We start from the raw sequence: 8,709 nt of genomic DNA on the forward strand, positions 1-8,709 counted from the left end.
GTGCTGGATCCCTGATTTTGAGCTAAGAATCCTGTTCATCCTTCCTCCAGTCCTCTTGGCCTGGACCGCGAGGTACTGGGTGTGCTGCAGATAAAGACACACCACTTTAAAAGAAACAAACATTTGAAACAGTTGAATCTTACTAGTTTTAAAATGTCTGAGCTTTGTATATCCCCAGGGTCTCTCTGCTTGCATCTCCTTAAACAATACAAGCCATTATTAAGAACATGAATAATGTGGCATGCTATCATATTAGGATATAATTAAAAACAAGACAGCTAAGCCTCAAAGCTGTACTGAACATACCACACATATTGTGGTCTTCTGCATTTGTTCTGAATTAAAATCCCACTTCTCGCTTGAAACCTCACCTCGGTTTTCCTTGCACAGAAGCTAGTGCCTGTTTGGATGGCATTCTCTTTTGGTAAAAAAGCTGTTCCCAGAGCTCGGGGCGGCGAGGGGCACCCACCTGCCTCCCCGGGCGCCCTCCCTCTCTCGCTGTTGGGGAGGGCTCAGGGAGTCGTAGGAGCAGGAAAACCTCACTCCTCGTGGAGCACCCCGTGGCGTGGTTGGACTGACATCGCAGCGGAAAACCCAGCCCTGCCAGTCGCCCCCGTGGAGGCAGCGCATCTGCCTCCTCACTTCCTGAGGTGGCAGCTTCCAGTCTGCAGTCATTTCGTGGGGGCCTCTCCCACAGCAGAAGGACTAAATGGGCTACTGTCGTCATAGCCAGGACTTCTTCAGGACCATTAGGACCGGTATAAAGCCAAATTAGGGCACTCACGCCTTCTTCCATCAAGCACTCTGTTCTCAGAGACAGTTTTCTCTCACTAATCTATTTACCTAACCTCAAATTTTATGTTAAAAGCCAAGAGCATGTTGACTCAAGAACATGTTGGCAGGTGACCTTATTTTACCCAGCTATCAGCTGACTCAGAGCCAGGAGTGATGCCAGGCAAGCATAGCCTGCTGGAAGAGCCAGTGCTTCCTGGTAACTCCTCTTTGCCCCTTTCCCTGCTGTTGCAGCTGGTTGGTACTACAGAGAAAAGTAAGCAGAGGGCTCCCTACCTGACCACAGGCTCTGCAAGTGGCCAATATGCTCTGCCTGCTGATTGTAACTCGCAATTCCTCCCTCTCCCCCATCTTGAAGAATAACCAGACCTTAACCACTGTCCATAAGGCCAACCTAAAACTCCATAATCTCCTCAGACTGGTCAGACTGTGAAGAAAAGCGCAGGGTTTTGTTGGCCTGGAAGAATGGAAGCCCTCAAGGATAAGTAGGAGTTCTAGGAAGTATTCAGAGAAAAACCTGGTGGCTGCACTTCTTCAGCCAGGTATCAGGAGAGTTCAGAGGCTTTGGGGATGACTGATACAGCTATTTGTTGTATTCATTCCAGAAACATGTCTGGAGAAGGTCTTCCCAGACCTGCCCGGGATCATTTCCAAAGCCAGCTATGGACTCATACCAGACCTGAAACACTGGAAACCTGCTGAGCAAGGATGAAAGCTATAAACAACTTAGGTGCTTTGATGAGTATTTAGTGTCTAGCTTTTCTTTTGTGGTCTCATCTGAAGAGGTGAGCGAGCTCATGTTGTTCTTTCCAGGTAAAGTGGCTCAGCACACAACCCTTTATCTACTCGGAAGGCTAACCTAGAAAGACATAATGACCTATTGCCCCCTTTGACAGGATTCAGAGCTGTTTAAAATTAAATACTGTTGGAGTGGAGGTACAAGTAATACTGCGGACACCAAAGAAAGAAAGCAATTTCTAATGCCTTTGCTTACATTCATGGACATTTTTAGTTCAAGGACCAGGCAGTGAAGGTCTAGCTCTTCTTCAACTGCTAGGTTACACCAAATGTAGCCAGAAGATCAAACTTTCGGGGATTGAGTGGCTTCTGGAGGAGTATCAGACCATGAGAAAGCCTCCCCCCACACACCATGACCTATCACAATGAGATGGGGTTTGGCAGGGGAGAGTGGTTGGTTTGTTTTGAAGGGTGATTTTTGTGGTGATTTTGGTGTGATTTTGATTTTTTTGACTTCTCAAGAATAAAATATATAGCAATTGATGAATTTGTTTTGTCTCCTGTCATACTGTTCTTAGCATGACCTGCAGCTCAGAAGATTTCAAATCTGTCAACCTGTGCCATGGCCTTTTGGATTCTTGCCGTCTCTGGTGATCCTGTAAGCTCTAGCTAAGGAATACTTAGTCCCTGCCTTATGAAGCAGAGAGACCATGGGCACAGTGGCATGTTCTCACCCCAGGACCCAGCATAAGAGACATGCCAAGCTGCCCATTCAAGCAGATAGCAAGGCCTATTTTCAAATATGAATTTTCAGATATGGGTAGAGACAGTCTCTGACAGAGCACTAAAAACTGTCAAGATCACTTCTTGACAAAGCTTTCTCCCAAGTCTGGGGTTCTGCTACAGAGGCCATCCTTGGAAGCAGGGTCAGTGGCTTTTTTCCAGAGCTTTCAAGGTCTATTACCAGAAAGCAAAGCAATCTTCAATTTTTTTCTTGTTGCCTGACCTATTGCTCTGTACGTTGTTCCTGCCTCACCAGGGCAACAGCTTGTTACTATCTGTATTGCTTCAGCTAATTATTCTATTAATGATTCGGCTAATATAGTTTAATACAGGAAATGTAGATGTCACATCATTAAACAATTATTTATGTATTCTAGACCTTTACCATAATCCATCTTGAGATGTGTTAATTTATTTCTCCCCTGGTGTTTATAAGGTATGACATCCTGCAAGCAACTAATTCTGGATCTCCGTTCTCTGAGATTTAATCAGCATTTGAGACTTATACCTGGTATTATGCCAGGATAACTAGAAAGCAAGGATGAGAAAGCTTTCAAGCATTTGGCAGTTCCTTTCAAATATGCAGAATTTTAGAAGTTGATCTGAAACATATAAAAAAACTTCCAGAAACTAGCAGTTCTTTCTCACTTCCCCCCCCCAAAAAAACCCTAAAATAAATAAACCCATAGCTTATACAAGTGTGATCAAAATAACGCTTAATAGTTCATTAACAAACCACGCAGTTATATTGTAGTAAAAGGAAAGCTAAGTGAAACTAGTCATTCTCAATAGCACAATGCAGCTGTGGATCTGTGTGTCCTGGATCGCTCACAATATGGATCCAGGGAAAACGTAGTCAAAGATTCCTTTCACTGAGAAAAAGAGATTGTCATTTTACATCTCCAGATATCCAAGGCCATGAAAGTGTCATGGATGACGTGGTAGAGACACTGACTTTATTATTCATATTTTCTTATCTATTTTATTAGTCATATTGATTAACATCAAGTTGAATAGCACCTTAGACTCTGAAATTTATGTGTGACTCAGTTCAATTTTTTACAGAATAATTACTAATTAAATAATGTAATGTAATTCATTTAGAAATAGACATACTTGTAAGGGTAGGTAGTTGCCGCTTTATGATGAAGTGTTCTTTTAGATTTGAGGGACAAAATAAATGAAAGTGAAAAGAAGAAGAGAAGAAACATCAAGGAAGAGACATGGCTTAGAGAGACACGAATATTCCAGCTGAAGCCAAGCAACACTGAGTGCAGGTTCCTTAAGCTTAATCAGTTGAGCATCTGCTAATAGGATTGGCCTTCACACTCCAGCCTTAAACCGTTATATCCTTTGCCTGGCAGTAGAGAAGAGTTAATTTGGATATAACAGCTCATAGAGCCATCCTGCTCCCTTGAACTTCCGCACAAAAAGTGTTAATTTGGAGGCCTTCTACCTGCAGCTTCCCATATTGGGCCTATGGCTGCAGGCCCCATTTAGCTACATGACCTACCCCGTTATGTGTTGTGGTTCATTTTATCCCCCTTGTGAAGTAAGCTAAATAGGCCACAGGCAGCAGAGGATCCCTCAAGGGACCAACCATCCTGTTGAAACCATTTATATAAACATAGATATGCACACATGTCATATAAAAAGGGACCAGAAAGCTGGAGTGTGGGAGATGTGAAGAGCGGGTGGAAGGCTGCAAACTTTTTAGAAACTTTAGATTTCAGAGAAGCCACAAGAGAAAGAGGGAAAACAAGGTGGTGGGTACCGTGTTCCGGATGATGGCACTAGCAGGGACAGATGTCTCTGGAAGACAGGAGGAGGAAAACAAAATCATGGTTTGTGCAGGATCTGAGGTTGGCCTAGCAGAGATAGAAGACACTGGAAAATGGAGGGAAAAGGAGAGTACTGGACCACCGAAGAGGAAGAAAAACAGATCTGGAAACATGCACAGGAGCAGAGATATGGCAGCTTAATGTTGTGATTGAGACAGGGGCTGTGGTAAGAGTGGGTGGCTGGTGGCTGGTAACCATAACAACAACAAAATTTTTGGAAAAACAGTGTAAAGGTACAGCCCCAGGAGGGCCCTCTGCAGCTGGGATAGCATCACCCCACCTGCAAGGGAGCAGAGACGGTAACTCAAAGCTTCTCAGTGAGCTCTTCTGTGCTTTAGTGTAAGCTTTCCTATGAAATGTAAGGCATTTGATCTCCACATGAAAGCTTCACCTAAGTCTGATAGTTACAATTCGGGATAATTATGTCTCAGACAGCTGGCCAAGAAAAAAAGAAGTGGATTTAGCATAAGCAGGAAAACAAAAGAGGGTCTGTAAGTGTGCACTACTTGCTTATCCATTCCAGGTAATTTACTAAGGAACGGGACTTCAGTGGATCTTTTCAAGACCCACTTAAGGCAGTAAGCATTAAAATATCAGAGGTACAATCAGAGTATTATACAACTGCAACATAAAAATTGTAGACACAGATAAAAATGACACAAACTGCTACTTTACTGTGCAATTGTATCTGGTCAGATGCAGTAGGGCATGACAGGAGATGACAGTAATCAAGGCTCACTGAAAGCAATTACAGTTACAGGATAAGGAAATATGCAAAGTACATTTAAACCTGAGTCAAATTCAGCGTGAAGCAGAAAGTCTTCAACAGTTATCCTATGCAAAGAACAGAATAAAGAAGTCAGCACTCAGGAGCATGGAAACTTTTCATTTTGTTTCCAAAAAAACCTCAGCAGAATTGAACCATTATCCAAAACAGGAATTTTATGCTAATTATCAGTGTGAAAATGAGAGTACAAAGCAGGTACTTTATTCCCATAAGCAATCTAATATGCCACCAGACTCTTTTTTTTCAAACTGGATTTACCTGGCGCAGTGTGAAACAACACATACATTTCATTACTAGCTGTGCTTTATTTGCATATCAATGCAGACATGAACCAGAATACATTGTTGGCCCACTTTTTTCTAGCACCTGCTCAAACCTATGCAGCCAACCCTTCTGCATCCTATCACTTGCTAAAACACCAAATGCGCAAGCACACCAGTCAGAGGGGAGCAGAAACAGCTATGGGTACCACAGCTTTGGTTTCTTTGTTAGCACAGCGCATGTGATCAATGCATGTGACTCAGTTGTGTCTGCAAATCCTCTCTTCCCACCCACATTTAGGTCAGATGTGCCTAACCCAAGTAGCCATCCCCAGATAACACATCAAACATAACCATTTTTCCTATAAGGGCACAAAATTCCCTGTTTTCTGACTTCAAGGTATGTCTTTGAAATAGGAACTGGAAAAAATCTATTCCTTCACAGTTACAAAAGTCATTCCTGACTTTACAATTCACCAAGGATTTATTTGGATGGGGATTTCAAGGCATAATACTAGGTCATATTAGTTATCTTGATCTAACAAACACCTTCTAAAAGCTTGGACAAAAGGAAAAGTCAAATTTTACCAGTTATTGAAATGGCTCATGTGAAGCTTTGGTTCCACCCTATGGCTTCAGAAGTTTATTATCCTCACTTTGTTTTAATTAGATCTTCAAACCAGCACTATTTAGGCTGAGCAAGCTGGGTCTGGTCCAGCTGAGCCACATGTAGCACACAGGTCGCTCCTGCTGCGTGGCCGGGGCAGGCTGTATTGCCCTGCCTGTTGGGATGGCAGCAGGGATGAGGGACCCACTGCAGCCTGAGGAAGAGCAAGCAGTGGCAGCTCCTTGTGCCGGGTCCTCCTCTTCCCCGCTCAGCCCCATCTGCAGCAGCAGCAGCAGCTGCTCTTTTGGTCCTGAGCCCTGATGGCAGTGCTCCTCGGATGGTTGTTGCTGCAGCTGTGAATGCCAGAGGTGCAGAGCAGGGAGAGTTAGCAGCAGTGAAATAGCAACCCCACAGCAGATCAGACGGTAGTACGGGCCTGTGTACTCTTCTGCCAAGGATGGGACAAAAATCAAGCATCCTCCAAGGGCGGGCTTGCAAATCCCCCTGAACGGCCTGCGACATTTGTCCTTCCTTCGCTGGCTTGCAAACTCAGAGGGGCTGGAGCACTTCATGCCCCTTCACATCATGTATTCCTCCATCAGCCCACAAGCATTCCCTGAAACCACCATCCTGCCTACAGCAACAACAAACTGAGACCACCTGGGACTAGGCAGCACCCTCTGTTACTCTAAACTTTAGGATCAACACAGTTTAAAACAGTTGCTCTGTCCTCCAAAAATAGGGAGTACACCAAACAGCTCTAGAACCTGTCCCTAGAAGTAGCAGCCTGACTGCGCTCCAGCAGTGTAAATCTTCTTCATCTTAATCCTGCCCTACAAGGTGTTCACACCTATGGAAATTATGCGTTGTGTAGATTACACAAATCTGCCTCAGGGGTAGCCTGTTTTAAGTACAGCGAGACTGTCTAAGTGTAGTAGTAAGTCTTCTGTAGCACACTTTGTTCCACCAAGTATTTTATTTTTTTTAAGTGACTCAAATCCTTTGACAACTTAAAAAGAACAGGAAAAACATAGCCTTATGAGCACCTTCAAGCAGACTGAAGCAATTTAATAATGTATAAAATAATAATAATGTAGTAAAGCAATCTCAGTTTTTCTAGGCTCCTTTTTACCATGGTCTGCATTCTTCCCGCTGCAGGTTGTGAACTCATTGGCTCTCACAGGGTAATCATGAGCAGGTTGAGTTGGTATTTGGATAGGAAATCCACAGGGAAGCCACAGCAGTCGTTTAGATTATTCAGTTACGGAAAGAACACTTTTCTCTTTGTATTTATAAGAATTCTTCCACATATCTTGGGAGACAGCCCTGTCTCTCAGATAAAGATTATCCAAGAAGCTATAGGCCAATGATTTTCAATTTTGTGGCTCCACATTTATTTTTTTTCTGTGGAGGTGTACAGCTCTGTGTAATGAATGGGAGTCTACAGACACAAGGCTTGCTAACTCAGCTTTTATAGATCTCTTAGTATTCCATAAAAACAAAGGTGTTTATGGACTGAAAGTTATGCCCAAAAAATCACCATGTCATGCCACTTGTTGTTGTCAGTGTTCTTCTCAATCTTGGTGTCTGAGTCAAATCCAGGTGTTGAAAACTACACTTTGAAAACATAAACTTCCAAGAGCTGTCAATAAAACGCTATGGTCTTTGCCCTCTGCGCATGTGTTACGGGATAGGATAGCATTGTTATGTCTGATTAAACCGCTGCCATTTATTTCCCGATGTAGATACCCCCAGCACAGGCTGCATTTCAATCAGCCAGGCTGCCTGTCTTTTTTGAGAGTTCAGAATCAAAAGCACTAGAAAGAGGAAAAATGCACATCTCAAATGGCTTCCCTATTGAAGGTTTCCTTTCATCTGACGGAAATCCGGAGAGACGGCAGGTAGGTAAAAAGCATTGGGCTGTTTCTACTCTCTTTACCCAGAGTTACCTGGCTACCAGGCCGGGCCTCTGAACAAGTCATAACTTTGCCAGTTGGCCTCTTCATTGCTTGAGAATGCTGCTATAGTTTACCCCAGCTGCCAATAGCAGGCCAGCAGGTAGAAACAAACCCTAATGCAAAGGTATTTTGGTCATACCCTTTTTTCTGAAGCCAAAACTCCTACACTGGTAACCAGGATAAAGGAATAAAGTAGCTGCCACCACGTAACTCAAGAATCTACTAAGTGCCAATGGCTGCATCTGCCTATTTTAGGGTTGCTTTCTTCTCAAGGAGCAGAGCAAAACCAGACCCAGCAGAGCAGAGAATGGGAACCAGTTAATATCAAATATCATTAATATGGAATACTCAGGAAAGCAAATGATGCAAAACACAAAGGAGTTATTTGCCTGTGTTCGGTAGAGTGCTGAATAAAAATAAAATTCTCACACTCATTCATCACTGAAATGAACAATCACTGTCAATTACTACTTGCATTCAATACTTAATAAAATTATTTTATAGTACTCTATCTTCAACATTACTACTAGTCTTATTTTGTGTAATGTATACACCATCTCATTCAAATTCTGCCACTTCTGTTAAGTGCTTTTTATGAGTTATTGATGCTCCATTGTTTTGCGTGTACTTCATTCTTTACCATCTGTGACAAGATTTTTAATCTTTACACACAAGAAACCAGGCTCAAGCAAGAATGACCTGTCAAGAATACTTACGGCTTTGTGGTTAACTCTCTCTTGAGTGCGATTTAATCGACGTGGTGCTGCCTGACAACATACAAGATTCAGCAACATAAAATCTAGATGTTAACCATTTGAGACCATCAAAGAGGAAGGTATAGAGGCTTGGGGATTTGCAACAGTACAAAAACTGGGTCATCTGGGATGTCCAAGTTTCTTCTTTAACAATAGTTAAACAAGTGGGTTTGAACTGTGGTTTAGAT

This window comes from Chroicocephalus ridibundus, chromosome 2, assembly GCF_963924245.1.
Source record: "Chroicocephalus ridibundus chromosome 2, bChrRid1.1, whole genome shotgun sequence".
NCBI lineage: Eukaryota > Metazoa > Chordata > Aves > Charadriiformes > Laridae > Chroicocephalus > Chroicocephalus ridibundus.